At 37.2% G+C, this 8,964-nt stretch overlaps 1 long non-coding RNA gene across 1 annotated transcript; it reads right to left on the bottom strand.

Moving 5' to 3' along the window:
- Positions 1 to 2,232: 2,232 nt before the first annotated feature.
- LOC133029171 (uncharacterized) lies at positions 2,233 to 3,999 on the bottom strand. Its single transcript, XR_009683357.1, has 2 exons — positions 3,890 to 3,999; positions 2,233 to 3,127 (listed from the first exon to the last, which is right to left on the bottom strand). It is a non-coding gene; the product is annotated as an uncharacterized LOC133029171 (long non-coding RNA).
- Positions 4,000 to 8,964: the final 4,965 nt, after the last annotated feature.

Here is an 8,964-nt window from a genome sequence, read left to right as displayed (position 1 = left end):
TTTAATGAAACAAATTCAAGATAAACTAGATGTATTTTTTTGTATTTAATTAAATAAATAAAGTTATAACTAATTAGATTCTTCTAGATACTTAATTATTTGAATTTTCATAGAAAATATATTTATGTTGAAAATTAGTTTTTCAAACTAATTTTGGATCAACTTGAATTAGAATATTTTGAAATTAATAACTAAGTTGAATTTTCTAGGAAATTAGTTATTCAGATATTCTTTAAAATATTTTTTTAAGTTGAAAATTTGTTAATTTTGGATCAACTTAAATAAGAATATTTTTCAAATTAAGGTGATTAGTTCAAGATACTTAATTTGATATTTAATTAAATTTTGGAAAATTATTTAAGTTGAAAATTGTGTTATTTTAGAACAACTTAAATTAGATATTTTTCATAAATTTATTTTATTATATTTTATATAATTTTGAAATTTTATACTCATTTATAAATGGATTTTCAAAATTATTGTTTGAAAATTAAATTAAAGTTGAAAATTAATTTTTAATTAATTTTGGACCAACTTAAATTAAGTAATTTTCATTATTAAAATATATAGATTAAAATAAATGATTAATTAAAAATACATTATTTTAAATAATGAGCTTTAATCAAAGAGATATTTGATCCATTGTTGGTCTTACAATGGTTAATTGTTTTCAATATAACCTCGAGACGCTAGACTTCGTCCCCCTTATGGATGGTTATTCGTTGAAAGCATTTAACACCGTAAGATCTCATATGATAAGTATTTTGTAAGTTTTTGTTTCTATTAGACTCTCCCCTACGGTGACTACTTAGAAATAAACTTACAGAATATGAAACAATGGTGGAAGCTCATAAAATGAGAATAACCTTGACTCTCGTCTACCGAGACAACGTTGGATTCTTATTTTGATCGAATAAAAGGTTGCTAAAATGGTGTCCATTTTAGATGAGCTGACTACTCTATTCAACTAATGTTATCTTTGACTCTCGCCTACCGGGACACTATATTTCATTATGTTGGAAACCTTGCAAAATAATTAATATGTTTTATTTTGGTATTTTTGCAAATATATTTGCTTTACTTGTTATTTTCTAAACTTGTGTATGAATTTAATTGAACCAATAATTTATTTCTGTTTATTAATATTTGTAGTGTCAAAATGTACAACCCACACCCCAATCCTCATCTAGAATATGCCTTTAGGAATGAACTCCAATGTGTGAAGATGACTCCTGGTTAGAGTATCACTTCACACTTGCTCATGATGAACATGAAATTCTGGAAAGCAGCTATGCTGGGAATTGTTTTATTTGGAGAGCAGAGAGTTCATTTTGTTCTCAATAACTTATCACCTGAGTTTAACCAATTCCTTGCTAACAATTGGAACTCATTCGACATAGACAAGCTGGACGCTGAATTGCGTGCTTATGAACGGACATTGTTACTTACATGGAGATCCTTCTCCAGTAATGCAGATAAGGGCAAAAGGAAAGCTGAACATATTGAGAATAATTCCTCCGACAATCCTACTACTTCAGGCTCAGTTGAGAAAAATAGAGAAAGTGTTTCCACTTCCTCAGATTATCTTTCACAAAAGATTGTACCAGCAATAAGAACAATCCAAGAATAGTTAAACAGACATATTATTCAATGTTCTAATTGTGAACAGAAGGGACATTTTAAATCAAATTGTCTCAGACTTTTGAACACTAAGAACGATGGTAATGCTTTAGTTTTTTAATCATGTATTTTAGAGAATGACAAATCCATCTGGATTGTTGATTTTGGATCTACTAACCATGTCTATTGTTCATTGCAATTGCTTGAAAACTGGAATTATTTAAAATCTGGAGAGTTAAACTTAAAGTTGGTAATGACAAAATGGTATCGGTTAGAGTTAGAGGAAAAGCCAAACTCAAATTTCAAAACAGAATTTTGGATTTAGACAATGTCTTGTTTATTCCAAATTTCAGTAAAAACTTGATTTCTGTTTCATGTTTACAGTTGCAACAATACAAATTGAATTTTTCGAGTTTTGGTTTTATCATTTCTCGAAATGACGTTCAAATGTGTGTTGCATCTATCGAACAAGGGCTTTATTGTAACACCCTAACTAACATAGGCGTATTACGTGATTTTTAAACATGCTGTGCAACTCGTTACTAATCAACGAGGTTTATGGAAAACGTGATTAATTTAAAATTTTTGCTTTTTAATTAAACTTGTAAAATATTTATACAAAATAATCGGGATCCCGATTACAAAACCATTTACAAAAGTTTACTGTCTATACAAAATATTTGTCGCCTAGCGACTAGTTACAAAAATAGCCTCACTCTCCCGATGATCGTACGCTCCAGGCCTAACCGCCCCGACATGTACAATCTTCATAGGCTCGTTCACGGTCCATCAGCTCTAGCCTTGCCTTTACCTACACATAAACATAGCACTGTGAGTCGACAGACTCAGTAAGAAAAGCATAATAATACTCATACATAAATCTCGGTCATGATCAGACGCCCATACCCCTGACCATAACCCTAACTGCCGTGTCCAACACGATACTGAGTCCCCCTACTGCCGTGTCCAACACGGTACTGAGTTCTGAACGTTCATAGGGACGGTACTATTGACAAGTAAAAGCCTGATCAGTCGAACCGGTCATACTCCGGCTGCTGGTCATACTCCAGCCTGTACCGACGTGTTACAGTATTAGCCTGATCGGTCGAACCGGTCATACCGGGCTGCTGGTCATACTCCAGCCTGTACCGACGTGATACGTCAAATAGTACGGAACCACCAACCTAAGTATCAGCCTGATCGGTCGAACCGGTCATACTCCGGCTGCTGGTCATACTCCAGCCTGTACCTGCGTGATACAGTGTCAGCTTAATCGGTCGAACCGGTCATACTCCGGCTGCTGATCATACTCCAGCCTGTACCGATGTGACACAGTTGGATGGTTCGAAGCCAACATACATATCTAATGTAATCTAACAGGCTTCCTACATGTACGCTAAACATGTAATCTACATATGCATACTGTTATACTAATCTTACCTGGATTCCGAATTCAGGTGTGCCGGTCAACCTGACTGGAACTATCTGCGCGGCGGATTACAGGCTCCTAAACCATAAAAATCACAACACTATAAGTGATACGCTAAATCACTTCCCGGGGACTTAAACTAGGAACTAAAAGTAACCCTATCGATAAAAAGCATGGCAATACCCCGAAAACATAAAAACGAGGAAAACTAGGGTTCCTGAAAATTCCCCAACCGGTACACCGGTTCTACAACCGGAATTCCGGTTCTGAGAATTCCTGGACCCTCATCCGGAATTCCGGTTGCACAACCGGAATTCCGGTTCCTCGCAGGATACACCCAAAAATTCATAACTCATTCAAATCCAAACCAAATCACATAAGACCTTCCAGATCTGTTCTAAATAACCCCTAGAACATTTCTAAAGCAACAAAACCGAGCTTCACACACAGAAACTCAATTCACCATTAAAGGTCAAAGATTGAGTTCTAAAACTCAAAACTTGACTAAACAACATAACAAGCATTAAACCTTGATCAAAATCACATACTCAAGCATTTAAAAACTGCAGAAAACAAACCTTAACTCATGCAACAACTACAGCCACTAAAAATCCAATTTCTCTTTGAAAACCTTAAGCTTTTACACTAAAAACTCCACAACTCTAACAACCTAACCATCAAGCATTACAAGCAGCTTAATAACATCAATTAATCAAGCTTAAACCTCTGCAAACAACTATAAAATCACAGCAACAATAACAACTTAAACTATGCATGCAAACATCATCATTTCATCAAAATTCTTCAAGAAACTAAAAGGGAGAGCTACAAGGATCTTACCAACAACTTGAGGTCCAAATCTATGCTAAAATCTGCTTGAAATCCAAGAGAAATTTCCCCCCAAACCCAGCTGCTCACAACTGAAAGGAGAGAAAGAAAGAGAGCCTTTGAATACCAATTTTCTAACTTTTGAAATTTTTGACCGAATGAAATAAATGCCACCTAACTTATTTTACTTCAGCCAACATATACTCTAATAAACCACATAATTCCACCAATTAAAATCCACTAAAAGACAAACTAACAATGGGGCAAAATGACCATTTTGCCCCTCCACACTAAACTAACATAAATAACACTAAAGGGGTATTCCCGGCCATTCCCGACATTCCCAATGTCTAATAAACCGTCCCAAACTACTGACATACTAAGTTGTGATTTTACTGAGCCAAACACCGAGTTCCATGATACCGGGCACCGGAAATGCAAAATTATGAAAACTACTAACTGACATAAAATGCATCTCAGAATTCAATAATAACAGTACAAATAATTATTTAAATAGCTATAAATAATTTCATAATTAAACGTGATTAACTGCTAATTTCCAAATTAAACTAAGCGGTCTTTACAACTATTCCCCCCTTAAAAGGATTTCGTCCCCGAAATCTAACCTGAATAACTCTGGATATTGAGCTCTCATATCTGACTCTAGCTCCCAGGTGGCTTCCTCCACCTTGCTGTTTCTCCAGAGAACTTTGACCAATGCTATGGTCTTATTCCGAAGGACTTTATCCTTTCTATCCAGATCCGCACCGGGCTGTTCTTCGTAAGTCATATCTGGCTGCAGTTCTAGGCTTTCATAACTGAGTAAATGAGAGGGATCTGAAACGTATTTCCTCAACATCGAGACATGGAATACGTTGTGAACTGCTGATAAAGCTGGAGGCAATGCTAACCGGTATGTCACTTGACCTATCTTTTCGAGAATCTCGAAAGGTCATGTAAATTTAGGGCATAACTTGCCTCTTTTCCCGAAACGTTTGATCCCCTTCATCGGAGATACCCGTAAAAACACATGGTCCCCTACTTGGAACTCAACATCTCTGCGTTTCGGATATGCATAACTTTTCTATCTACTCTGTGAGGCAAGCATTCTAGCTTTTATCTTTTCTATTGCCTCATTGGTCCGCTGCACTAACTCTGGACCTAAGTATTTTCTCTCCCCTGCCTCATCCCAGTGGATGGGAGATCTACATTTCCTACCGTATAACAGTTCATAGGGAGCCATCCCTATCGTACTTTGATAACTGTTGTTGTAAGAAAATTCTATCAACGGTAGATATTTATTCCAAGAGCCTTCAAAATCCATAACACAGGCTCGTAACATGTCCTCCAATATCTGAATTGTCCTTTCAGACTGACCATCTGTCTGAGGATGGAATGCTGTACTGAATTTCAGCTTTGTACCCATTGCTCGTTGCAAACTCTGTCAAAATTTGGAGGTGAACTTCGGATCCCTATCCGAAACTATAGACTTCGGTACCCCGTGAAGTCTTACAATTTCTCTGACATACAATTCTGCCAACTGATCCACTGTAAATGTCGTTCTAACAGGCAGAAAATGAGCAGATTTCGTGAATCGATCCACCACTACCCAGATGGAATCAAACAAACCCGTGGTCCTAGGTAACCCGACCACAAAATCCATCGCGATATCTTTCCACTTCCATTCAGGCAAGGTTAAAGGCTGCAACAACCCTGCTGGTCTCTGATGCTCAGCCTTAATCTGTTGACAAGTGGGGCACCTCGATACGAATTCTACCAAATTCTTCTTCATACCACTCCACCAGAAGTACGGTTTAAGATCTTGGTACATCTTAGTGGTGCCGGGATGCATAGAATAAGGGGTAGAATGAGCCTCCTCAAAGATCTCATTCCTGAGTTCCACACTATTCGGAACACAAACCCTAGCTTTATACAGAAGCATCCCGTTATCTGATACTGAGAAATCCCTGGCTTGACCAGCCAAAACCTCATCTCTGATCTTCACTAACTCTGGATCAGTCATCTGAGCAGCTTTAACTCTTTCCAACAGATCAGATTGCAGCGTTAAGTTGTGAAGCTGACCTACCACAAACTCAATGCCGGATCTAACCATATCCTCTGCTAGCTGAGGCGAGATCTGAACCATACTAGCTACTTGCCCGGGACCCTTTCTACTCAGGGCATCGGCCACTACATTGGCCTTCCCAGGGTGATAAAGAGTCTCGCAGTCATAATCTTTCACTAATTCCAACCAACGTCTCTGTCTCATGTTCAAATCTTTCTGAGTAAAGAAATACTTGAGACTTTTATGGTCGGTATAGATTTCACACCTTTCTCCGTAAAGGTAATGCCGCCAAATCTTCGTTGCAAAAACCACCGCGGCCAACTCTAGATCATGAGTCGGGTATCGCTGTTCATAATCCTTTTACTGACGGGAGGCATAAGCGATGACCCGATCGGCTTGCATCAAAACACACCCCAGACCCTGTCTGGATGCATCACAATAAACTACAAACTTCTCATTGTCTGAGGGCAAAGTTAGCACTGGAGCGGTAATCAACCTCTGTTTCAGCTCCTGAAAGCTAGCTTCGCACTTGTCTGACCAGACAAACTGCTGATTCTTCTTTGTAAGTTCGGTTAAGGGCATTGAAATTTTTTTAGAACCCTTATACGAACCTACGGTAATACCCAGCTAAACCCAAGAAGCTTCTGATCTCCATCACTGTCTTCAGTCTCGGCCAATCCCTGATGGATTCTATCTTCTCGGGATCCACCTTGATCCCATCTTTGCTGACGATGTGCCCTAAGAAGGACACCTGAGATAGCCAGAATTCACATTTCTTGAACTTGGCATAAAGCTTGTGTTCCCGAAGCCGTTGCAGTACCATCTGAAGATGTAATTTATGCTCCTCTTCTGATTGAGAGTACACGAGGATGTCATCGATAACACAATCACACAAATATCGAGGAAATCCTTGAATACTCTATTCATCAAATCCATGAATGTTGCAGGAGCATTGGTTAGTCCAAACGACATAACCATGAATTCATAATGTCCATACCTAGTGCGGAAAGCCGTCATCGGAATGTCCTCCTCTCGGATTCTCAACTGATGATAACCCGAACGGAGATCAATCTTAGAAAAGACCGTCTTCCCCTGAAGCTGATCGAACAAATCATCGATCCTAGGTAATGGATATTTATTCTTCACTGTAAGCTTGTTCAATTCTCTGTAATCGATGCACATCCTCATAGTTCCATCTTTCTTCTTGACGAATAAAATCGGGGCTCCCCAGGGTCACACACTAGGCCGGATAAACCCTATGTCAAGCAACCCCTGGAGCTGAATCTTTAACTCCTTAAGTTCAGCTGGAGCCATTCTATATGGGGCCTTGGAAACCGGTTCCACCCCCGGTGCCAAATCTATCACGAAGTTGTTGGGTTTTATGCCCTAAATAAAACTCTGTTTCAATGTAATCCAGATTATTCTATATTAATAAAGTAACAGAAGTAATTTTTTCATTCACTTGTGTATGTTTTGGTTCACTTAATCAATTGCTTGTCTATTTGATTTATAAATTCATCCAAACCCCTTTCACATACTTGAACATGTTTATTGTGTTGTCAACACAGTGGAAAATAAACATGACTATGTGAATAAAGTATTCCTAGATTTATCAGAACACTGGGTTTCACTGATATGACAATCTACAACAGAGTTTACTTACATTTGGAGAAATGTTATGTTCTTTCCAGAACATAGGTTAAAGTAAAGCTCAGGTTGGATGCATGGAGTATGCATTGGAATGGACCGATATTGAACTTTGAATTAGATTTTGAAACTTACCGTAAACATCTATTCAAGTCAATATCATAAGTTGATCCTAGATCACATGATCTAAATCCTGATATGGTTAGGCTTGATTTCAAGAGTGTTATTCGTGTTCTTTGATTTGTTAGTTAAGCCTAAATCTTTAGTCTGGGCAATACATACATTTTGGGAACACGGTAGTGTGATTGAGTGGGAGCGCTAACATAAATATGGAATCTATAGCTTCTATCTGGCGAATAGTAAGCAAAGGGTGATTTCCTTCGAGCTTAACCAAACGAGATAAATGATTGAGTACTCATTTCACTTAGTTGAAATATCATTTATACAGGGTTAAGTGTTTTAAGGATAAAATACATTGTAGGGTGTTACGGTAATTTAAGTCCCTTTACAGTGTAGATCATCCATATAGAGGATCATTGATCACATTAGGATTATAACAATGGATAACTAATAATGTGTCTATATGGTGGAACATATAGAGCATTCTATATACTAAGAGTGCAATTCTGAGTTCTATGTGTGGATTCAACGAAGAATTAATAAGTCAGTGAATTTAAGTGGTAAATTCTAGATCTGCTTATTGGAAGCTCGGATATATAGACCCATGGTCCCCTCACTAGTTGAGATGATATTACTTGTAAGACTCATTTAATTGATTTTAATTAATCGATTAAAAATTCTCAAGATGGATTTGTCAGTTTGAGAATTTAGCACTTATTATGGGCAAAACAGTAAATAGAGATTTTGAAGGGCATATTTATTAATTAGGAAACTTTAATTAGTTTCATTATTAATAAAATAAATGATAATATATTATTTGATAATTATTTTTTTTTAATTATTAAATAATTAGATTTTTCATTAATGTGGTTGAACAATGGAATTGGCAGTTTTTCACAAAAAAGGAAACTATCAGTGTAGGAAAAGGAAAGTTGGAAAAGTGGCAAGCCTTGTTTTCACATTTCCTAGGCCGGCCCACTTAGCTTCCTTTTCCCTTTGATTTTTTCAATTCCAAATGTCAATCATAGCCCTTGGTGGTCTTCTATAAATAGAAGGCAAAGGCTTCAGAGTTACACACATCTGTACAACTGAAAAAGCTTTTCACAACATTATTCTGAAAGAATTTTCTCTCAGAAAATTCTCCCTGAGCCGCCACCCTCTCTCTCTCTATTCCTTCACTGTTTCGAAATGTATGAGTGCTACAGTAGTGCCCACACACATCAAGTAATACCTCAATCATAGTGAGGAAGGCTGT

The sequence above is a fragment of the Cannabis sativa genome, chromosome 7 (genome assembly GCF_029168945.1).
Source record: "Cannabis sativa cultivar Pink pepper isolate KNU-18-1 chromosome 7, ASM2916894v1, whole genome shotgun sequence".
Lineage (NCBI taxonomy): Eukaryota > Viridiplantae > Streptophyta > Magnoliopsida > Rosales > Cannabaceae > Cannabis > Cannabis sativa.
Note: the sequence above shows the minus strand (reverse complement) of the source record. Positions and strands in the feature narration are given on the sequence as shown.